Source organism: Hemicordylus capensis, chromosome 3 (assembly GCF_027244095.1).
Source record: "Hemicordylus capensis ecotype Gifberg chromosome 3, rHemCap1.1.pri, whole genome shotgun sequence".
NCBI lineage: Eukaryota > Metazoa > Chordata > Lepidosauria > Squamata > Cordylidae > Hemicordylus > Hemicordylus capensis.
In genome coordinates, this window is record NC_069659.1 from 264426373 (window position 1) to 264451456 (window position 25084).

The 25084-nt window shown below is 40.7% G+C and overlaps 1 protein-coding gene and 1 long non-coding RNA gene across 9 annotated transcripts in view; both read left to right on the top strand.

Annotated features, from left to right (window-relative positions):
* ATE1 (arginyltransferase 1) overlaps positions 1-25084 on the top strand; it is a 202045-nt gene that overhangs the window by 149290 nt on the left and 27671 nt on the right. The gene's annotated exons all lie outside the window — the stretch shown is intronic.
* LOC128350651 (uncharacterized) overlaps positions 7209-25084 on the top strand; it is a 34208-nt gene continuing 16332 nt past the window's right edge. The window contains exon 1 of the long non-coding RNA XR_008319363.1: positions 7209-8232. This is a non-coding gene — a long non-coding RNA (uncharacterized LOC128350651). The remainder of the gene's footprint in view (positions 8233-25084) is intronic.

Here is a 25084-nt window from a genome sequence, read left to right on the forward strand (position 1 = left end):
TTGAAACAAGATCAGGAAGCAAGCTCATACAGGAGATTGGTGATGATGCCACTTCAGTAACTGCTTCTTGAAGTTGTGAGGAATGGATCTAGGTCATTCTTGGCCTGCCCTTCCTGCATTTGATCCTGCTATTGTATATTATTTCTGGAAAGCTGGATGGCATTTCAGGTTACTTAAACACACCAGACGTGAAAGGTAATCTTCTACTCTTTCTCCCTTCCATTGTTTGGGTCTCGGGTGTGAAGGCTTGTCTTTTGGTTTAGGTAACCACATCTGAATAAACATGTGTGTTGGATGGAAAGAATTTAGAAAGCAGGGAATAGGGGAGGAAACAGGGATTTAAGCCTAGAAAAGTAAAGGGCTACCCTTTATTTTTTATTGTATTTTATTTATGTGTTTGTTTTGTTTTTTATACCGCCCTTCCAAAGTGGCTCAGGGCGGTTTACAATTAAAACAAAACCATTAAAACGAATAATAATTAAAACAAAAATATAAACAATATAAAACATCAGTTAACAATTAAACAGCATAAAAATACAATTAAACAACCAGAATTTTTTTTAAAAAAAAAAACCCTGAAAACCAGGTTATAGCATTAAAACAATTAAAACTAATTAAAAACCCTGGAAGGCCAGGCCTTCCATTTTGAGCTGGGGACCAAACCTGCTTCTGCCTGCAACAATGGAGCAGCAAGTGTATAGAGGTGTTGACAGCACTAGGCCACTGGAGCACATACCCTGGATTAATTTAGTGCCCTGGTGATCCATGCTTCTGGGTAAGCTGGACACACTGTTACTTTAACAGCCTCAGCATAGCACTGTTAGACCCCTGCCATGCAGACTTTGTGACATCTGCATTCCCTGTAGGCAAGGGAACTCCATCCCACTGCACAATGGCACAGGTCAGCAGCCTCCTTATTCTGCAGTTTGTCTGCTCACAGCTCAAGCAGGAAGTGACTGCCTGTGACACTGAATGCTGGAAGCGCCACCATTTGTCCCCTTCCGCCGCCACAAGGCAAGTGGTAGCTTGCAGAATGCATGCTGAGCTTAACATCACTGCCCCATCACTTGAGTGAGGATAACAAAGGCAAACCTTTGTGGGAGTCAGTGGTGTGAGAACCTGATTGCTTTAAAAGACAGTGGGCAACATACAGACTATATCGTCATGACCAAGCATCATTAAAACCAATCACTAAGTTAAATCCCACTAATTCCAATGGGACTTAGTCGTGACTGACTTAGTCTGGATGTTGCTCAGTATAAATACCTTCTGCTTGCTCTCCTTGGAAATATGTCCTTTAGTGGTTGATTTTTTTGGTTGAGGGAGGTGTCTGCTTTTCTTTACTAATTTTTCACTTGTGGTCCTGGGATAGTTTGCAGTCCATTGGTGGTCCTGTAGAAATGCATTGCAAGGCCCACCCAGTCCTGATCACACCCCCACAGCTGACATGCTTTCTCTCCATAGACACTTGTTATTATAATGATGCCATGTTTTGCTAGTGGTAACACATGATACTACTAGCAAAACATGACATCATCATGGTGACACACTTACCATGTATAAGGTTGAACAAAAAGGGATATAAAGCATTTTTGTATATTTATTTTATTTATTGTTAAATTTGTATACTGCCTTTCATTAAAACAATCCCAAGGCGGTTTTCCCAAACCATACATGTAACATGATAGTTGTGTGTTAACTGGACTTCAGTTCTATAATCTACGTACCTGATCATTTATTTCTGTGAGAGCTGACCACTTCGAAATGCACTGAATGCCTGGTTAGGTGGAAAAGGGAAATCTTGGTTGAAAGGAAGCTATTGAAAAATATTGCTGGCTACAAGGCAAATGAGCTAAGGATATCATTTTTTAATTTTATTTTTTAATTTTATTTATTTATCATATTTTTACACCGCCCAAAACTTATGTCTCTGGGTGGTTTACAACAAGATTAAAAAGTAAAACATTAATTAAAAGCAAAAGCAAAACAAAATATTTAAAAGCAAGAAATGTAAAACACAATTTAAAATTTTTAAAACATTATTCTAAAAACAACATTCAAAACAATCAAAACAATATCAGTTAAAAGCCTGGGTGAAGAAATGCGTCTTTAAGGACTTTTTAAAGGATGTCAGAGATCGTGAGGCTCTTATTGCACTAGGGAGCGCATTCCAAAGCCTCGGAATCATATATCATATCATATCATAGCATTGGATTGGATGCAAACAAGTCTGAGTAAGCCTGCATATAGCTACTGTTGGCAGAGCAAGAGAAACGAGCTGCAGACCTTTTAAGATATTGGCACCACCCAGATTCTGTATTTCAGCTGCGGCAGCCAAGGTGAGAGTATTAAAGGTATGTGAGTGATGCAAATCACTGCTAGAGTTTGTCAGTGTAATGGGAAATGCACTGCCCATCTGGTTCATTAAGGCTTTGACTTTAAAAACATGTTGAATAATGGGAGGTTTGAATCTTTGTGGTAAAAATGTGAACAATTTACTTGAAGGCAGCAAGAAAACCAAATAGCCCAACAATTTGTGTTGCTTTAAAAAGTAATTTAAAAATAAAAGTACCAGAATAGGACACCAGTGCAAAATTTATAAGACAAAACCAGAAGAACCAAAGACTGCCTGTCCTTGTCGCACAATCAGCTGAGACTAGGAACCAGAGATCCTGTCATTTTTAAAGCTCAGAAGCTGCAAGAGAAGATGCAGCCAGTGTACCTTCTACCCTTTTGCTCCACCAATCCCTTTGTCTACACTTTGATTTATTTATGCCTGCTGTTTGGCAATACTAAAGTAATCCTTGCTACAAGAGATGGAGGAGGGGTGGAAGAATGGTCTGTGGCTGAGTGACAAAAGCATAATCTTTGAGTTGATAGTTGGCGATCTTTGCTAAGACTAATTTCCTGACGCAAAAATCGAGTTACATCATTCTACAGATATACTATTTTTTAAAAAGAGAAACAGTTGCCTGGAAACCATATAGCATAGTATCACTGTTTTCCCTGCTTTAAGAAGACATATTTAACTCTTCACATCAGTGGCATTCAACCAATCCCAGTATGGTGCAGTGGTTAGAGTGCTGGACTAGGACCAAGGAGATCCGAGTTAAAATCCCCATTCAGCCATACTTGGTGACTCTGGGCCAGTCACTTCTCTCTCAGCCTAACCTACTTCACAGGATTGTTGTGAGGAGAAATTTATGTAATACACCGCTCTGGGCTCCTTGGAGGAAGAGCGGAATATAAACGTAAAATAAATAATAATAATATTATAATAACAATTCTCACCTCAGACCTATTTGCATGCCTAATATAACCCTCTTCACAGTAAGGAAAGAAGCAAAGATTGCCATGCTTTCTAGTCCTTGAAGCAACTAGTCAAGATGAATACCACCAGTAAAACTACTCAATGCTACACCACATTTGCACCATTTGGTAGGTATTTAACTAATAAGCAGTTGTGTAAAAATGCTATGAGCTCTGGGAAATACGACAGGCAGTGAATCTAAGTTTTAAATATACTACCATGATAAAATTAATTTTGACCCATAAGACCTTGAATTACATGGGGCTGATGTGTTTTAGAAATGCTTCCTTCCCTCCATCCTTTTGTACTGCCCGTGGATAAACATATCAGGTATGAAAGCATGGGGGGGGGGGAATGTTTTGATACATTGCAATCTGGCATTGACTTCAATCATTATAAAAATTTCTTTGTTGAAATTCTTTTGGCAGCAGAGACTGAAGCTCAGAGCAGAGATGATTTTTATATCCAGATTAGGGTACTTGAAATCATCCTTTAATAATGTTTTATTTAGATAACTGAAACCCATGAACTGTTGAAAAATTTGAGTCCTGTAAACCTCTTGAATCAGGCATGCCCTTTTCTGAAAGTGGAGTTGCCTATTACATAGGCAACATCTCTGAGTTTATACAGGACAAATCCAAATATGCCTACTTGTTTAGTGTCTCCTTTAAGGTAGTGCAATAGGCTGATGGTATCTTTTTATGGGTTACACAATCAGAAATTATAGCGGAATGGCTTTTCATATGGAGACATGTGGCTAAAATCATGCAGTTTGTAGATAATTTATGGCCTCTTTCCATATACCCTCTTGGGAAAGCTCTCTAGGTCAGTCAGTAAATTAAAACCAAATGACTCCCATTGTTGTGTTTACTTTCTATAAACAGAGTGCCCATGTATTGTGTACTTGGCTGTTATCAAGATGTTCCCTCTAGTTTGGAAGAGGGAGAAATTTGATTTTTCAGAGACTTGCCCAATGGCAGTCTTTGAACAAGCGATTATCACTAGGTTTTTCCACTCAATGGACTTTAACAAAATTCAAGAAAGGTGAAGTGTAAGACAAAGACATGGCTAAACAAAATAGTTGTTTTGTCAATCTGTTTAGTCATAACTAAACACTGGCCCAGAGACATTAGTCCTTCAACCCCCAGTCCTTTGCTGTCTGTGCCACTGACATTTTATCAGTGGGCACATAAAGGTTAAATCCCAAGCTTGGTATGGTAAAACTACTCTATTAATGGACACCCCATAGACCTGTAGATGATAGATGATATTCTATCACATAGATGATAGAAAAAGCCAAAGTGACTGTTTCCCACATACTGTAGTGTTTATGATTAAGGTGAAAATATGAGTCACCTACCACCAACTGATGATTTCATACTAGTCTGTCTTTACTGTTGAGTAAATAGAAATGTTTAGAGCAACTTGCTAGTTCATTGACTAAGCAGTGCTCTCTAACTTCTTTCCTAGATCAGTATGTGATGTAAGGTCCGTCAATTACAAAGTTGTATTTTGTAGCCCTTTTCCAGTCTTTTCCCTCCCAGTTTCAACCACCAAAATGTTGAGCATTTGTTTAGTGTGCTGTAACTACACTTCAGCTTCAATATGGGCTAAAATTTCCTCAGATGTATCTTCTTGTGCCGTGGACTTCTGATCTGGTGTTGTAGAGGCCCTCATGTCCACCACCATCAAAGGCTACCCAAAATGGTGTGTTTTTCTGAGTGGTTAATCTTTTAACAAGTTGTGGTTACCACTCACTGTTTTGGAGCCATAGGTGTCTGTAGTAATGGCTGCCATAGATCGTTGAAGAGAGTGAATTCTGCAGGTGCAATATCAGGCTTTTAACTGAAATTAATTTTAAACTGTTTAATTTGATTATCTTATGAGATTGTTTTTACTTTATGTTGTGAAATTTTAACTATTTTTATTCTGTTTTATATTGTGTGCTAAATTTTGCACACTGCCTAGAGATGTACATATCAGGCAGTATTAAAATACGATAAAGAAAATAAAAATAATAAAGTAGGAGCAGCTGTACATAGCTATCTTGCTAATGATGTCACTGCTTCCTTCTGAAACCAGCTCTTATTCTTTGTGGAAGAACTATCGTTTTCCTGTGTCGAGAAAGGCATCACAAAGCTCAGCAGTAGAGGATATGCTTTGCATGCAAAAGGTCTCATGTTTAATACCTGCTGTCTCAAGAAAGAAGAAGCAAGTCCCTGCCTAAGAACCATTAGACAGTGGACTAATAGTCTGACTCTGTCGCGAAATCTGTAGTACACACATCTACTGCATTTTATTCTCCTACACCCTCCCCCTCTTCCCCTCAATTGTAAATTTCCAACTCAAACCACAGCTTAATTTTGGTATAAAGCCATCAGTGGGTCCCATGTTTTCTTAGGGATGTAGGAATTTATTGGAGAGCCTTCCTTTTGGGCTGTGCATCGAAAAAGACTTGGTTATTTTGGCATGACTGGGACATGCTACAAACGTCTCACATCTTGCTTGCTACTCTTTGGCTTGGCAGAAATAGGTGCACTCTATTGCCTTGGAGCCTAATCTCTCATTTGTATCTGATCCAACGTAGCTGCTAAACTCCATTCTACTACTGTAATAGCTGTTGAAGTTAGAAAGAGAGGAAGGGTTTGACAACTATTATACCCACAAAATGATTGAGACTGATAATGAACACTATCCTTATTGCAAATGCGTAAAGAAAAATCTTCAATATATTGTAGTATGGTACTTTACTTTCATGAACATGTAACAAATGGGATGAGTTTACCAGAAGACATTATAAGGAACTTCTGACAAATTCAGTTTTCAAACACTGAAATTACAATTACATACAACTAAAACTAGAATAAATCCTTACAGGCGTAGTTTATTTCACTGCCTTGAAACTCACTATTCTGCCTTTGGGAAAATGTAATTAACATCCAAAGTGAATGCTGTGTGTGATGTAGCTGTAGGGAAGGTAATGGGCATATCTGAATTGTGCTTCTGGTATCTCTAGTGATCAGCAAAGCCATTTCCTCTTCCATACCCATCATAATATGGGTATGGAAGTGCCCTCTATTATGAAATTATTTTATTGTTGTTCAGTTTCAATACCACCTTTCATAAGGCATTCCAAGGCAGTTTACAAAAGTTAAAATACAATAAAATTCCATAAAATTACATTTTAAACCTTCAAATCAGTTAAAACAGTAAAAAAACCAACTCATAACACCCCTCAAAAAATCACCATAAAAAAGACAAACAGAAGCAGGAAAGCTGAGAGACCCTGGCAGCCCCAAAGTGCTAAAAGCCTGAACAAAAAAAGCCTTTTTTTTTTAAAAAAAGCAACCACAGATGTCAAAAATGAGACATTCACTTTTAAATCTTACTTCATTTTTAGCACAGTTTTCATTTAGGCCTTTGAAAAATAGCAAACAAAAGCAAATCTTCACCCTCTAACCAATGATCAAGTGCTTCAGCATTTCAAGGAAGTATACCTTGGAGTAAAGCAACTCTACAACTAATTCTGAAGGCTGTAGGGGATTTAGACTTTGGTTTATTGAGCAGCAACCCATCCTACCATGTGTGGTTGCTTTTGAAACTGAGAGGACTTTCAAAAGCAGGTTTTTGGGATATATTTAGGGCAAGTCTGCCATTCAAAAGCAAAAACAAACACCACAAAATTTTATTCCAGCTATATTTCTGTTTTACTATCTACCCTTCAAGGGTGTAGACCCCCCCCCGCCCCTAAGCATTTGAGGAATTCCCCCTAATTTTACTTAATTTGCCTCAAATTCAATCATCAGAACACATTTCTGCCCCCCCATGTCTCCCCTCCCAAATTTAAGTGAGAAGCAACTCCTCAAGCATCACTCCTGTTTCCCTTGAAAAGTAACAAATGCACACCAAAATACTTAACATGATTTTAGACAATGCTGTGCTAATTGTATAAACTATCTTCTGTAACATTTTTTGGACTCCCTTTTTTTATTCCCCCTCCCTTGCTTGCTATCTATCTGTTTTGTCTTCCTCTTCTCCTCCCCCATACCTTTCTTGTCCTGTACCTCACTCTGGTCTCTTTTTTGACAAATGTCTTCCCACTCACTGTACTCATGGATTGTGTAAACTGAAGAAGCTATTGCTGCAGGGTGCCTCCAAAGGGTGTGTCCCCTCCCCAAAGTGGCTTGTCCCACCCCCATTTCTGTTTCAGAAATCTAATATGTGGGGCACTGCTTGTCCAGCTGTAAATGCACTTTGCCCCTTCTGTGCCTCAGGGGACCTCAGGTTTTTTTCTGGTCCCACCACTGTATTGCAATAAACTATGAATAGAAAAACAAAACAAAACAAAACCCCAAACTGGGAAATAACTATTCCCCACTGCAGCAAGGCTTCTGGGCAGGATGAGTCCAACCTGGCTAAACTACTTTTCCATGATCACTGAGCAAATTGAATGTTCAGATATGGAAGGAGAAGCAGCTTTTAGATAGATTAACTTGCCCAAATTAGTGTATAATTCTTTTTTTTTTAAGTCTACCTTGGGTACAAGATTCTACGAAGTAGAAATTAAAATGAGGACCTTAACAGTGTGCATAACACACAAGGAAGATGCAATAGGAAGTTACTAGTTTTTTCCAATGCAAATGCTTACTAGCAATAATCAAAATGCACGTTTGCTCTTATTACAGTAATCTATACAATTCACCATATCTGTCAAACATGTCTAGTGCTAAAATATTGATTTTCCTTCTCCACAAGATACACAGACACACCACTACGGCAGCATAATCTCTACACAGACTTGGAAAACTTCATCCTGTGCTGATGTTCTGAATGAAAAACCCAAATGATGTAGTTGCTCTAGGTTAATCAGGATGCCAGGGAGATAAATGGAAACTCTCAGCCTTTCTTTGGCGAAGCATGTGGTGAGTCTAAAGTATTTTAAGTGTGGTGCCCAGGGCTGCCCTTCTGCAGAGACGTTACCATGGCAACAGGCAGCTGGTCTCCAGAAAGTGCCTTTGCTGTGCCAGGGAGGCAGTCAGCAGGAGCACTGGCTCTATTGGGTTGTGTTTGGGATTCACCTCATTGTTTTGCCAGCATAAATATTCTCAATAGGATTAGCATCCCGAAGAGGCTAAAGACTGTGGGAAAACTTTTGTGGGCCGTATTTATCTCTCCCCTCCTTCTATCTTGCCACTTGCTGTACAATAGGTTGATAAAAAGTAAGAGGAAATGTATTTTTGTGGTGCTCTCTTTCTTTTGATATGTTATAAATTCATGAATCTGCATAATAGCCTTTCCTCAGCAGCGATGTTGTTTAATTCACAATGTAGGTGGGTGTGCAGAGGACAAAGCGGGGTGGGGGGAGGAAAGCAGAAATGATGTGGGGGGGGGGACTGGAGAGAGCGAAGACCTCATTAAAGGATCTTCTTGACAGCTGATAACGTAACAAGATGATTCCCTTGCCTGCTTGCACAAATGCGGGAGAAACAAGTTTGAACCTGAGTCCACTTCCTTGAAGGAAACCATTCTGTTCCATTTCTCTTTCTAGTTAATTGCTTAGATTCCAGCATATTTCATCCCTTTCCATGTGCCTGACTCTCTCTCTCTCTCTCTCTCTCTCTCTCTCACACCCACACACCCCTAGGTTTTCTGGCCATCTGCACCCATGGTTTTCCTTCATTTTTATGTCCATAGCTCATCCCTGGAACTGCACTGCATATATTAGGTGCTTTGCTTAGACTGCAGATTTTGGCAGTTGCATATAATGGAGAAGGGTGGTCTGTGGCTTAGAAGAGGTGGAATCTTGGCAAGAAGCCAAGTTAAGCAATTTAAATATGTTTCTCAAATAGGGGAAGTCTCAGAGCTTCCCTGGCTTCTACTCTGGGCCAGCTCCTGTAGCTCTTGCCGATATGATCCTCAGTTGTGCTATGCAAGAGGGTGGTTGGCATGCTTCTACAAAACCCAAGCCCCCTCAAATGCATGGCATCATTTTTCTTTATGGCTTCTAACCCTTTGCAAAGGTTGGTTAGATGATAATAAGGGCCACCCATCTGCTCCCAAATAATGTCTGTTTGCCGGAGGAGGGGCAATATTTCAAAACAAGCCTTAAGATCAAGGTTAAGATCATATTCTGCATAAACATAGGCTTATGCTATCAAGAAGGATGCTCTGTTGTTGTTGTTTTAAAAAACTTTATTATGGACATAGGCTGATATCCTGACTACATTACTCAACAGAAGTCCTATTGAAATTTTGTCCTTTAGAGCAGGGGTCCCCAACCCTGAGTCTCCAGATGCTGTTGGACTACAACTCCCATCATCCCCAGCTACAAAGACCAAAGGCCTTTGTAGCTGGGAATGATGAGAGTTGTAGTCAAAAAGCATCTGGAGACTCAAGGCTGGGGACCCCTGCTTTAGAGTAAATCCTGAGTAGTATTATTGGGTTTGTACGTCAGCCATAGTACATACAGATCCCACTAACCACCTTTGAATCCACTACCTGGATTCAGACTATCTCCTACTCTAGAGATCACTTCTGTTGCGAGATAAAAGAACCAGTTGATTTCAAGCATTTATATATCAGATTTATTTATTATTTATTTAAAATATTTCAACTTGATTTGAGATAGTTCAGGCTTTTGAAGGTTAAAACCACCACCTTGAATTGAGCCCAGCAGTGTGAACTGCCAGCCAATGTTTCAGAGCCCACACTGCCCCATTAGCAATCTAGTGTGTGTGTGTGTGTGTGTGTGTGTGTGTGTGTGTGTATGTATATATATATATATATATATATATATATATATATATATATATATATGGTGGGGTGTGTGTGTGTGTGTGTGTGTGTGTGATATACACATACAGATACAGAGAAACAGACACGATTATCTTCACAACAGTCTTTTTTTTAAAAAAAGTTTCTGATTTTCATGTCTGGCAAAGGCAAGCTTGAGAAATGTCAATATTTTACATTATTCATTGCACAACACATTATATAGTTAATAAAATTTAACGTGTTTGTGTATAGATAGTACAGGTGAAGCTCATTACAGTGAGGGAAATAAGTATTTGATCCCCTGCTGATTTTGTCCGTTTGCCCTCTGACACAGAAATGACCAGGCTATAATTGGAATGGTAGGTTTATTGTAGCTGTGAGAGACAGAATAACAACAAACAAACCCTCAAAAGCCCAGTGCCCAAAAGTCAGCGATGGATTTGCATTGTAGTGAGGGAAATAAGTATTCGATCCCCTATCAACCAGCAAGATTTCAGGCTCCCAGGTGTCTTTTCACTATATGCAGGTAACGAGCTGAGATGAGGAACACCCTCTGTAAGGGAGTGCTCCTAATCCCAGCTTGTTACAGTACCTGTATAAAAGACACCTGTCCATAGAAGCAAGCAATCACTCAGCTTCCAAACTCACCACCATGCCCAAGACCAAAGAGCTGTTGAAGGATGTCAGGGACAAGGTTGTAGACCTGCACAAGGCTGGACTGGGCTACAAGACTATTGCCAAGCATCTTGGTGAGAAGGTGACTACAGGTGGCACGATAACTCGCAAATGGAAGAAACACAAAATAACTGTCAATCTCCCTCGGCCTGGGGCTCCATGCAAGATCTCACCTCGTGGAGTTGCAATGATCATGAGAACGGTGACAAAGCAGCCCAGAACTACACGGGGGGAACTTGTCAATGATCTCAGGGCAGCTGGAACCATAGTCACCAAGAAAACAATTGGCAACACACTACGCTGTGAAGGACTGAAATCTTGCAGTGCCCGCAAGGTCCCCCTGCTCAAGGCAGCACATGTACAGGCCCGTCTGCAGTTTGCCAATGCACATCTGAATGATCCAGAGGAGAACTGGGCAAAAGTGTTGTGGTCAGAAGAGACCAAAATCGAGCTCTTTGGCATCAACTCAACTCGCCGTGTGTGGAGGAGGAGGAATGCTGCCTATGAGCCCAATAACACCATCCCCACCGTCAAACATGGAGGTGGACACATTATGCTTTGGGGGTGTTTTTCTGCTAAGGGGACAGGACACCTTCACCTCATCGAAGGGACGATGGACGGGACCATGTACCGTCAGATCTTGGGTGAGCACCTCCTTCCCTCAGCCAGGGCATTGAGAATGGGTCGTGGATGGGTATTCCAGCATGACAATGACCCAAAACACACAGCCAAGGCAACAAAGGAGTGGCTCAAGAAGAAGCACATGAAGGTCCTGGAGTGGCCCAGCCAGTCTCCAGACCTTAATCCCATAGAAAATCTGTGGAGGGAGCTGAAGGTTCGGGTTGCCAAACATCAGCCTCAAAACCTTTCTGACTTGGAGAGGATCTGCAAAGAGGAGTGGGACAACATCCCTCTTGGGTTGTGTGCAAACCTGGTGGCCAACTACAAGAAACGTCTGACCTCTGTGACTGCCAACAAGGGTTTTGCCACCAAGTACTAAGACATCTTTTGTGAAGGGATCGAATACTTATTTCCCTCACAGCAAATCCATCGCTGACTTTTGGGCACAGGGCTTTTGAGGGTTTGTTTGTTGTTATTCTGTCTCTCACAGCTACAATAAACCTACCATTCCAATTATAGCCTGGTCATTTCTGTGTCAGAGGGCAAATGGACAAAATCAGCAGGGGATCAAATACTTATTTCCTTCACTGTATCTGTGGGGGTTCTATTCCCGCATATTACCCCAGATAGCAAGTCATTGAGTCAATGGGAAAGTGAAGTTTAAGTTCCCAGACTAAAATAAAGAACCCAAATAACAAACACAACCCCCCCACAAAAAATGGACCAAATAAAGTGCACTACCTTGCTCCAAATTATCCCCAAAATTGCAGATTGTTTTTATTATTATTATTATTATTATTATTATTATTATTATTATTTGCTTAAAGTACCCACAAAATGGCTCTCACAGACAAAACGGCAACCAGAAATGATGTCTGTGATCACTTCCGGCCCTCTAGGAACCATGGATATGTGGGTTTTAACCCTTTTGTATCTCTGAATAATGAAACTGGGCATCAATTAGGCACCCATGCATGGGCGTAGTGTCCATTGGACAATAGGGTGCAAATATCTATGGGCCCGGAGGGTCAAGGGGCCTCATAAGGGCCCTGCTGCCCCACCTCCATGTACCCCTGCACTGCCGGCTGCCGCGCCATTTCCCACTTACTCTTAGCAATGGTGGTGGGGGCAGGGGCCGGACTTCTCCCCCCTCCCCAGCCCACGTGCTGACCGGAGAGAATCTGGTGTGCCGAGAAGCCCATCACTGCCACAGGTAAACAGAGGGGGAAGGACAGTAGCACGGCTGGAAAGTAGGGGGCATGACTTTGGTGCTGGGGCACACAGGGAGCCCACAAAACAACTTTTTCCCCTGGCCCCCGGGAGTCTCCCTACACCCTTGCACCCATGAATACGTGAAACCATGAATATACAATCCGTATATAATGAGATCCTGGTTTATATTAAGTTGCTTGTATCATTAAAGGTTCACATGCAAGGTAGCTATGTCTGATTTTTTTCCCCCTTGACTGTGGCATTTTTGAGATATATGAACTCGTAGCAAACTATGGTGTTTAGAAGGGCATATAACCTATATTTTCACTCAGGGTTCATGAAAACCTGTTCTTGTTGAAGTTGTAATGCTGCTAGTAAGCAGCTATTTTCCTGTGTACTGATTTTGTCATGAATACAGTTTCTTGGATTACATTATATATGTATAAGAACTCAGACCATCAAAGGACTTGAATTGCTCAAGCCCATTGAGGTGAAAGCTCTTGTAGATGTCATAGATCCAAAATGCATGGGATTTCAGGTGAAGATGAAAAACAGGCCTTCAAGTTTTAAAGCAACACCACCCCACTGCCACCACCTTGTTTAAATATGCATGTAGGACATCCCGCCCAAGCCAAACCTCACTCCTACTCTTCATCCATTTGAGAGAAAAGTCAAATGTCACTTCAACTCACAGTAGGATACATGCTCTTAGAAAAGTACATTATCATGGCACAAAATGGAAGAAGAGCCTACGGCCAGGGAACACCAAATACCAATTTATGGCATAAGCAAACTGGAGTTCTCCATACTATTTTACCCATCAGTCTATTTAAAAACCTTTAGGGGGAAAATAATGATCTCATCACTTAATCACCAAGTGACAAGCCTGTTGGTCTATCCTCTGAAGACTCTCTAAATTTTTCCTCTACAACATTGCCAAGGAAATATTAATAATTTTTTCCAAAAAGCACATCTAGAGCTTTTTGCTGCAAGAATATTCATGCCCTGGTTAAAAAAAAATTATAATACCAAAGACTGCTTAAAAAATATTACAGGTGTGTCAAACATAAAGATATATTATCCAGTTACAACAGTCAACCATTTGAACTATTCCAATCTCCTCCATATTTAAAAATGATATATATGATTTCATGAATTCAAGGCTCCTTTGTATAATCTCCCCTGATGCCTACTCTAGGCATGTGCTGAGATTGCAGCAAACTAAAAGCCGTAAGAACAGCCCTGCTGGATCAGGCCCAAGGCCAATCTAGTACAGCATCCTGTTTCACACAGTGGCCCACCAGATGCTGCTGGAAGCCTACAGGCAGGAGCTGGGGGTAAGCCCTCTTTCCTGCTGTTACTCCCCTGTAACTGGTACTCAGAGGCATCCTGCCTTTGAGGCTGGAGGTGGCCTTTAGCCCTCTGACTAGTAGCCATTGAAAGATCTCTCCAAGTTATCCAAACCCCTGTTAAAGCCTTCCAGGTTGTTGGCTGTCACCACATCTCGTGGCAGAGAATTCCACAAGTTTATTATGTGTTGTGTGAAAAAATACTTGTTTCCTGGTCCTAAATTTCCCGGCAATCAATTTCATGGGATGACCCCTGGTTCTAGTGTTATGTGAGAGGGAAAAGAATTTCTCTCTATTCACTTTCTCCACACCATGCATTATTTTATAGACCTCTGTCATGTCTCCCCACAGTCGTCTTTTTTCTAAACTAAATAGCCCCAGGTCTTGTAGCCTTGCCTCATAAGAAAGGTGCTCTAGGCCCCTGATCATCTTGTTTGCCCTCCTCTGCACCTTTTCCAGTTCTACAATGTCCTCTTTTAGATGTGGTGACCAGAATTGTACACAGCACTCCAAGTATGGCCGCACCATCGTTTTGTATGAAGGCATTATCATATTAGCAGCTTTATTTTCAATCCTCTTCCTAATGATCCCTTGCATGGAATTGGCCTTTTTCACAGTGGCTGCACATTGAGTCGACACTTCCAACAAGCTGTCCACCACAACCCCAAGTTCCCTCTCCTAGTCAGTCACTGACAGCTCAGATCCATTAGCGTATACTTGAAGTTGGGGTTTTTCATCCTAATGTGCATCACTTTACACTTGCCAACATTGAAGCGTATTTGCCACTTTGTCAACCACTCACCCAGTTTGGAGAAATCCTTTTGGAGGTCCTCACAATCTGTTTTATATTTCACTACCTGAAAGAGTTTAATATCACCTGAAAATTTGGCCACCTTGTTGCTTACCCCTACTTCTAGATCATTTATGAATAAATTAAAAAGCACCAGTCCCAGTACAGATCCCTGGGGGACCCCACTTTTTATTTCCCTCCATTGTGAAAACTCTCTATTTATACCTACCCTCTGTTTCCTGTCCTTCAACCAGTTAGCAATCCACACATGTACTTGTCCCCTTATCTCATGACTGCTAAATCTCCTCAGGAGTGTTTGATGAGGAACTTTGTCGAAACCTTTTTGGAAGTCCAGGTATACTATGTCCACTGGATGACCTTGATCCACACACTTGTTGACACTCTCAAAGAACTCCAAAAGGTTTGTGAGGCAAGATTTACCTTTGCGGAAGCCATGCTGGTTCTCTCCCAGCAGTGCCTGTTCTTCTATGTGCTTTACAATTTTATCTTTGAGGATGCTTTCCATCAATTTGCCTGAAATGGCTGTTAAGCTAACCGGCCTGTAATTTCCCGGATCACCCCTGGATCCCTTTTTGAAAATCGGTGTTACATTTACTGCTTTCCAGTCCTCCATTACAGAACCTGATTGCAGGGATAAGTTATATATTTTAGCAAGGAGGTCGGCAATTTCATATTTGAGTTCTTTGAGGGCTCTTGGATGGATGTCGTCCAGCCTTGGCAATTTGCTAATTTTCAGTTTTTCCATACCATTTAGAACATCATCTCTTGTCACTGCTATTCCATGTGGGTGCCATCCATTTGGATGCCCTCTGATCTTCTATACTCTTGCATAACCTATGGGAGGAATGTTGAATATACTGTATGTGTACCAGAACACACCTATTCAGCTGTCACAAAACACAAGCAATAGATTGAAGGGAAGGGAAGGCTTTAGATCAGCTAAGACTTTATGTTGGCTGCTGTGGTTCTGTTGCCATTGATAGGCTTGACTTTTCATTGGGGGGGGGGTTACCAGTTATTAAGGGAGTGAAGGAGAAGAGGGATACATGTCTATCTCAATTGTATTTTTCTGCTTAGAGTGAGGGCATTGTTGTATTTACTGATGTTTGTGTTTTAAAACAGTCTGCAGGGCCATATGTCAGGGACACTAGCAGTTTTCTGTGCCGAGAAGACATCACTTCCAAGTCTAAAATGCTATAACTTAACTAAGTTCTACTTCCCTTGCTTGCGTGGATTGAGGCGAATTCACCATTTTTGTCTTAGCCCAGGGGTTTCCATCTTGTGGTGCTCCAGAAGAACTACAACTCCCCTCATCCCCAGCTCCAGAATGGGGATGATGGGAGTTGCAGTTCGGCAGCATCTGGAATGTCACAGGTTGGGAACCCCTGTCTTAAGCCAAGGCGATGTAGTTCATTAGTTCATATCTGCTGACTTGGCAAAGAGGCACCTTTTATCGTGATGATTCTCTTTAATTAGCAGGGGGATAGTAACTGGCCCTATCCACCCCCAGCACAGTACCTCCAGTGACTGTTGCTGGTGTCTATCTTATGTTTCTTTTTAGACTGTGAGCCCCTTGGGGACAGGGAGCCAATTTATTTATTTATTATTTCTCTGTGTAAACCACCCTGAGCCATTTTTGGAAGGTCAGTATAGAAATTGAATGAATGAATGAATGAATCAATAAATAAATATCAATATTTTGCGTCAGGTTTTTGCAGATTGATTGTAGCAGACATAGCCTTTTATGTTGACTCACTGACAGCGGATACAAAAGAATAAGCATTTAAGATGTGTATTAATATTCAAGGCTATTGTTACAGTTAGTAGCTGGAGCTCTGTTGGCTCTTTGTGGGGTGGGGCAGGAATTTTGGTAGAGCAGAAGGTTATTATGTGAGTACTTCCCCTGTGAGCCACCTGATGGCGCAGCAGGGAAGTAACTTGCCTAGGGAACAAGAAGCTGCTGGTTCAAATCCCCGCTGGTATGTTTTCCAGATTATGGGAAACACCTATATTGGGCAGAGCGATATAGGAAAATGCTGAAAGGCATTATCTCATATTGCGCAGGAGATGGCGATGGTAAACTCCTCCTTTATTCTACCAGAGAAAACCACATGGCTCTGTGGTCACCAGGAGTCTTGAAATTTACCTTTTACTTCCCCTGTGCTGTTACTGTATCTGAACTGCTCAGTTCAGATTTTTCTGCAAGGAATAAAGGAGTGGCCGGAAGTCCTAGGACAAGGGAAGTCCTACCTAACAGATCTCAGAATGTTGTGTGTAGTTCTGCAATTCTGTTTGCAATGCAACTGTTGAGGTTCCTATGGGAAAACCAGGGGAGGGGAAGCTTCTTAACCTTTCCCCCGTGTACTATGATTTTGCACTGAGCATCATCCCAGGCTGCATTTTGATCTGCCTGGCAAAACATTACAGGTTTATAGCAGAAAAACATGTATGGGAAAGGGGACTAAGAAGCACTGCTTCCCACCCACCCCACCATGGACACTTATGCTGGTCTTCCAATTTAAATGGCAGTATGTTTGGTTGTATCGTATAAAAAGGAAAGCTGCCCCTTTCACAGGTGGTCTATAAATGAAATTAATTAATTAAATTTATTGATTGATTGATCATATTGTTATACCTCCCTAAACTCAAGTCTCTGGGCAGTTAACCAAATGAAAAGAATCACAGAACTACACATCCTATACATTTCTGCCCTTCAAATAGCTCATTCCCTCCATGAATAAATGGGGGGGGGGGGAAATGTGTGTGAGAAACTCTGAAAAGGAACCATCTATAAAAAATAGATTATTTAATAAGCCAAAAATGTAAGTGCTAATATATGGAAAGACTAGCACAGCTTCACCTTTTGAGTTTAATTCCTGGGACGTAGTGACCTGTCTACAAAATAGATACATGGTTTGCACTTTGAAATCACTGCAATTGTGCCCCCAATACCCCTGTTCCTTTCCCTGCCCCCAACCAATGCACTGGTGTGGAACAATTACTAAGTTTTAGGATAATCCATCAAGAATTTCTCTTGCTCAAGCCATAATTAAATGAATGAACAATATGCAAGGGGGTGTTCTGTCACATGCAAGGCACATGCAGTCTGGCCTCTATATTAGTCTATAATCTCATACTGAATTATTAGGTCCTTCTTGAGTGCTTACTCTTATTATAAATTTTTGGCTTAAATAATTGGGCTAAATTATGGCCATTATGGTTAGCAATAGCTTATTGCAGGATGCTCTTGCATTTGTATCAGGCTCAAGTATTTTTGTCTATATCTACTTCCTTTCCAAGGCTCAAAGCAGTTTCCAGAAAATATAATAAAACAATATAAAGATATAGTTACACATCCAACATGGCAGTAAAGGAAGAAACTCTACAACTTTGACCTTCACCCAAGTTTTGCAACATAACTAAAAACATAAAAACCAGAATTTTTAAAATGTGTGCTCTTCCCATGTACCATTAAAGGTGAGCAGAAACGTATTAATATTTCCTTAACTGTTGGATTCTTCTGCCTGTTTTCAAAATGTGTGGTCTTTGTTGTCTAATTTGAAAAGTGACCCTCACAGAAACTCAAGTTGCACATGCTCATTCTGAGCTATAAGAAGTACTTTGCCTAGATAATCCTCATTGAAGTGAATGCGATTTGAGCAGGCATTGTGCTTCAAGGATCAGAATGTCTTTATTGCATTCAAAAGATAATACTTTTTCTAAAGAGTGCATCTCCACATCATATCATTCCTATACTGAGCAGTGCAATTGCTTTTTGCATAATCTAGATAAAACAGTCTCTTGTCAAAGGTTTAACATGACAGCCATATTCTTGCCAGCATTGTATGAAAATATCCATACTAAAAGCCGGGGGGACGACACCACCACTTTGATTTAAGATGAGAATTAAGTTTCTTGCCATTTTTATTAGTGCTCTTAAAAGCATGGGAATTGTTAGTTAGGATGGGCATCTTAATTTTCACACCACATGGGCAGTAAATACCTTGTACAGTCTTGTATGGTATACCTAGCATTATAAATTGTCATGCACTTACACTATGTCTTGGACTTTCAGCTTGACATTGGCTTAGGGAAGCATGTGTCCAGGAAGAAATTCAACAGCTACAGCTTCCCACCGAGATTCACCTGCTGAATGTATGCCTGATGCACAGTGCTTCCCCAAATGCCACCTCTACTAAACCTGAAATTCAGCAGGTGCAGAAGCTTTGCCTATCCTTGCCCCAGTGAAGTTTTTCCACTCTACCATTCAGACTGATGGTAATGTAAGTGCTTTCTTGGCCAACAGTCCTCCCAAAAGAGGAGGGAGGTTTGCCATGACACTGAAGAACAGAGCAAAATGAGATGGCATCTCTGACTGTAAGTCAGAAAAAGCTAGGAGAAAACACCGAACAGCAAGGGCAGCAACAGCCCGCTGCAAACACTTGCTGTTGTATTGTTCTATGCTGGCTGGTAAGGAAATTCAACTTTTTCTGGCTTTGTGTCCTGCATTTCCTTGCTTGTCAATGCAGACCAAGTTGACTAGGTTTATCCTCTGTTTGCCTCTGCACATGTTGATGCATTCCCCTGCCCACAATAGCAAAGACCTTTGTGGTGGACCTGAATATGCTTGTAAACCATGCTCCTTCACTTATTAGGCTTGGTTCTAATCAAGGTAGTTGGCTGCTACTTCTGTTGTTGCTCAGTGTTCCCTTCCATCTGTCAGATTTCCCACCTCTGCTTGCTCTGTTCTTCAATGTAATCAGCACATACATTGTCATTGTGTCCAGTGTCACTGGAATCACAGGTCAATGGGCAAAATAAATGGTGATGACAAAGGAACCTCTTCCATTTGCAGACAGGCTTCTAATATGTAACTTCAGGTTTGAAGAGTTCCCTTTAAAGGCTTGGGAGAATTCAATGACTTCGCCCAACTCATTACAATCAATTCTCAAAGGATCTGCATGAAATCTGGAAATATAGTGCCAGTTCTTACCCAGTTGCTCTGTACCAAATTTCAAATGGAGTGGACAGATGCTTTGGATTTTATGACTGATAGATGTTCAAGGTTTATAAAGGTGGAATGCAGTTTTATACTACACCTTCACTTTACAGGCACTATTATGCCTGCACAATTATTAAAATGTCCCTTTCATGGATGCAGGTAGAGGAAGTAAATTTTGTTTCACGTTTCCATAGAAAACAGAAAAACATCAGGAGACAGCTCTTTAGTAAAGACTGTTTAAGCAGCTGGAAGAAATGCCATTTGTCAGAGAATTATGATAATCTAGTCTAGACAAGACCAGTGCCTAAAACACACTTTCCAGTTCTTGGCAAGTTATCATTTGTTGGTGCTTGGAAATATTCCTTAGATATGTGTAGGTGTTTCCACTCCAGTTTTTGCGTCCTGATAAGGAAAAGTTAGGCTTCAAAATGATAAGCAACCAACATAGGGACGGCAGATTTTTTCAGAATCTGAAGTCTATGTGTGAATTTAATACTCACTTAAAGCCATTCTGTTTCTGCAGCATTTAACAATGGGGGGGGGGGGGAATGAACAGTAGTTCAGACTTGGATCAGAGACAAGCAGGTGGTAAGCAGAGACATCACCTCATTAGGCTCTGCATGAACAGGCAGGCTGAGCAGAGGGATCATCTCCATAAATAGGACCATCAAAGTAAGTTAAATTACCTTTTGGCTTATTTTTTTCACTACTTAAAAAATATGAAATCATTCTCCCTGACAAGGTCAATGGTAGAGCTCTAAGGAGAAGGTTAAGGTACCACATCTATCATCTAGCATTGTCAACCACCATGGGGTCAACCCAGCTGTAAAGAATCGCCACTGGTTAGCCATGTGGAATACACTCTGGAAAGCATTTGCTTGCCTTGGCTGTGTTCCACCTACATCAAGGCATCCATTAATGGCACATATATCTGTGCATGTTTGTGCCACACTCTTATCTTTAAAAACTGCCTGTCCTTTAAGCAAAGCATAATTGGCATCACATTGCCATGAGGTTACTCTAGATGAAAGCAATGTTTCAACAATTGAAACTACTGATGGTTGACACTGCAGAACAGTTTGCCATTTCTTTCCCAGAACTGTGACATAACCCTTTTCTCGCAACATAGCCACATTGGATGTGAGCCAGCCTAGACAGAGGGGCAACCGAAGGGCGCTCAGTTGAATGTTTGCATGTGTGTTCATAGGCCAGTCTCCCCGAGAGACTGGAAGCTGCTTTTCTGGCTTAGACTACATGGAGAGAGCCCACTGCACATGCAGAGACTGGACTAAATTTATGTAGCTGGATTTAGATGATCATAAAAAACGTTTTATAGTAAGGCTGCTTGAAAATCTGAGTAGGTTGATTGTTCCACTAGTTAGTAGTGTAATGTGTACTAAAATTTCAATTGGAGCTGTCATTTGCAAAAATATTACTGATGAGAATCAGTTCTGTTGGCACTTTGTATCTTCTTTGTATCTTCTGGCCATAGGAATCAATCTAAGATAACTATATAAAATAATTGATTGGTCTGTTTCAACAGAAATATCACTTCGATTAAACAACTTTGGAATATCACCTGTATTAAGATTTCGTAATTATTGTAATTATCTGGGTAAGAGGAAGTCTGTTATGCCAGACAGCTTCTTTATTGCATAGGATTTGTTATGATTTCAGAGACTTAAGAAGCATCTCTCCATTATCTCTGTTATATACAATTGTTATAGATACAATAAAATTAGGCCTAATTGTCCCTGGTTAGACATTGTGGTTGAATTGTTTGAAGCAGTAGGCTACATAAAATTGTGCTTACGAGCCTTTGCGATCACAAATAGCATCCTTGACTGGGGCACTTCATAAAACACTTGATTGCCCGATCATTTCCTTCCTGTTGTGCTTCGTATCAGACTTGCTCTGCTAGTTGCAGTTTTCATTATGAGGTTTTGTGTATTTAGCATCTGGGAGCAGTGTACAGAGCATATGTACTTATAATTTATAAATATTGCAACAGAGTAGGTTATACAATGTTAAATTCCCCATAGGTTGGCTTGATTTCCTTGATGTGTTAGCAGAATGTTTTCAGAGGATTAGTGTTTCCTGTTGTAAAAGCTTGATTCACAGTTGTGTCATAACACCAATTCCCTTGATATTGTTAACAGGATATTTTTGGTTTAAAACGAAACCCCTAGTGCTAAGCACTATTTTACTGAGTGACCTGACTCTTACGATGACTTGAAGCTTATATTTGCAGCTAGTGAATAAGCTGAATATGGCAATGGCCACTATAAGTCAGACCAGAGGGGTTGGATTTGGCTTGTTTTTCATTGGTTCTTTATCAGGCTATGTAAGGTTATGGAGCATTCTAGAAACGTAGGAGGCTGCCTTATGTCAAGTCATACCATTGGTCCATCTAGCACAGTACTGTCTACAGTACACTGACTGCCAGTGGCCATTATAGACTTATAGTGGCCATTGTCATATTCAGCTTATTCACTAGCTGCAAATATAAGCTTCAAGTCATCGTAAGAGTCAGGTCACTCAGTAAAATAGTGCTTAGCACTAGGGGTTTCGTTTTAAACCAAAAATATCCTGTTAACAATATCAAGGGAACTGGTGTTATGACACAACTGTGAATCAAGCTTTTACAACAGGAAACACTAATCCTCTGAAAACATTCTGCTAACACATCAAGGAAATCAAGCCAACCTATGGGGAATTTAACATTGTATAACCTACTCTGTTGGCTCCCTGGAGATGCCAGAGATTGAACCTGGGACTTCCTGCATGCAAAACCGATGCTCTACCCCTGAACTGTGGCCCCATTCAGATAGCTCTGAGGTATCTGTCTTTTAATACCAAAACACAGACAGCAGGGTCCCCAGATGTTCTTGGACTTCAGCTCCCATAATCCCCAGCTCCAATGGCCTTTGGTTGGGAATTATGGAAGTCCAACAATATCTGGGGACCCAAGGCTGAGAATCCCCAATATACAGCATTTGCCAAGGGCTAATCCACATGACCTTTGGTGTTGTTGTTGTTTGCTTCAACTTGGTGATTTGGGAGCGTTGTGAGAGTTGAATCCAGAGCAACAATGAGGCAACAAAGAGTCATCTGAGCAGTCAATGAGCTCACATGCTGATTTAGCAATATAATTCAATTGTACAAAGATAACTTGGTGTAGTGAATAAATTTGAAAAATGGTGACATTATCGGTTTCACCACTACTTCCATGTTTAAGATAGACCAGAGGGGGCAGGGGCACAGCAGGCAAAGAAATGTGTAAATTGGCACAGAAACATATTTTCTCCATTTATGTATTCAGGCATCTTGCAAGCAATTATTCAGCACAATGGCTCCCAGGGGACATGCACATGGATATCACATACTGTAAAATATCATTTAAAATGATATGACAGAAGGGCTAGTTTTGCATAAACAAGTAGCATACTGTACACTAAAACAGATGTGATGAGCAAGATCTGTATCTCTCAGCTTTTCTTTTCTTTTACCCTCAAGCAACTGTGGTGGGACTCCTATTTTGATTGGAGCCCTGGTGCTTGGGGTGGGATCCCGTTTTCCCTGACCTGACCTGACTTCTCTGAAGCTACTCAGCAGAAAATAAATACAGGTGTGGTGTGAATAATGTCAGTCTCTTTTTTGCTTTTGTTTTTATTTTGTAGCTTTATTATTTATTATTATTTATTATTTTTATTTTTATTTTGTAGCTTTGGGAAGTGATTTTGATTGGGAAAACACCATGGTGGAATTAACAATCCCTTTACCAGTTATGAGCAAATTTATAGAGCTTCCCAAATATGCTTTAACATTTTGTGGTTTTTTTTAGCTGTCAGATCCCAGACAGATCTGCCACATCACATCTGTGTTGGCCAGTCTCTTCTCCACGTGACCACATGTTCAGGAACAAAACTGGAAGGAGAAACTTAAATGTGAGATTGTTGCTAACATGGGCACAGCAGTGGCAGATTCCCACAAAAGTTCCTTCTCATCACATGGACAAAATAAGGGCTCTCTTAGCATGTTGTTAGGAAGTAAAACCCCACAGAGTAGTATGTTATACACACCTTTAAAGCTGCTTGTTTGCTTTGTGCTCAGAGACATTCCAAAGTCAGAAGCTTGCAAAATATAAACGAAGGTTGCATTTATGAATACATCCCATGAAATAGGACTTACATCTGAGTAGACATGCATAGGACTGCTTACCTTATTTAGATTTTTTTTAAAAAACCATTTAGCATTTTTAAAATTTCCATGCTTGTCTTAGATGCCACATTTTTTTTGCTACTGAAAGCCAAGGCTGTTTTTACCTTTCAGGTAGTGCTTTTAAAAACACAGTTCTGCTAAGGTATTGTAGGAGCGCATGTGTTCAGATCCGATCAAACAGCCAGGAATAGTGGGCCTCCTTCAAGAAAGGGCGCCTTGTTAAGAACTGCAGTGAGGTGAGTTAAAATTAAATTGACCTATAGCCAGCTTTTCCCAGGGGTCTATTTATTTTTTAAAATCTAAAATAGAAAGCGTGCGCATATGGCATACACTGTAAATCTGAGCAAGTCAGGATCTCCGTTTCAACTAAAGCTCTCTTTGTGCTCGTTTACTATGCAGTGCCCTCAAGGAAAAGTGTGGCCGTGAGCCGGCTTCCTTTTCTGACACATGGAATGTGTAACGTTTTCAACTTGTTTGGGCGGGAAGTAGCCTGGGGTGTATCGTTTTGCTTTTGAGGCTTGAAGCAAAGGAATTACAGTCTGAGCTGGACTGCTGACAAAAACGAGTAATATAGTTTGGGGTTGGCTTTATTGAATCGCCTGCAGATTCAACTGCTCCTCCCATCATATATATCTCTTCATTTGTTACACTTTAAAGACAATTTTACCAAGCACTGAAATTCATCATTCCCATCATTTAAAGCATCTGAATACTTGCACTTGCAGGTTGACCAGCCTATTTATAATAATTTTAACCATTATTGGGCTGTATTGGTGCCTCTAATTCCCTTCAAAAGACAGAGCCCACTATCCTTTGCGCTTTCTCTCTGTTAATTTTAATAGGTTTTGCATTAGAAGTGCAAGTCTTGCATTAGAAGATTAGAAATCCCACACCAGACCCATTGTAATGAATGTAAGTTGCATCATAACAGAGCTTGGCTGATTGCGCTGAGAGGAATATTGGAAGCTGCTACCACTGGTCCATCTAGCTCAGTATCGTCTACAGTGTAGACACTACACTGACTGGAGTCACTGGTTTCACTGGAGTCTTTCCCAGCCCTACCTGGACATGACAGGAATTGAATCTGGAACCTTTCCCATCCAAAACAG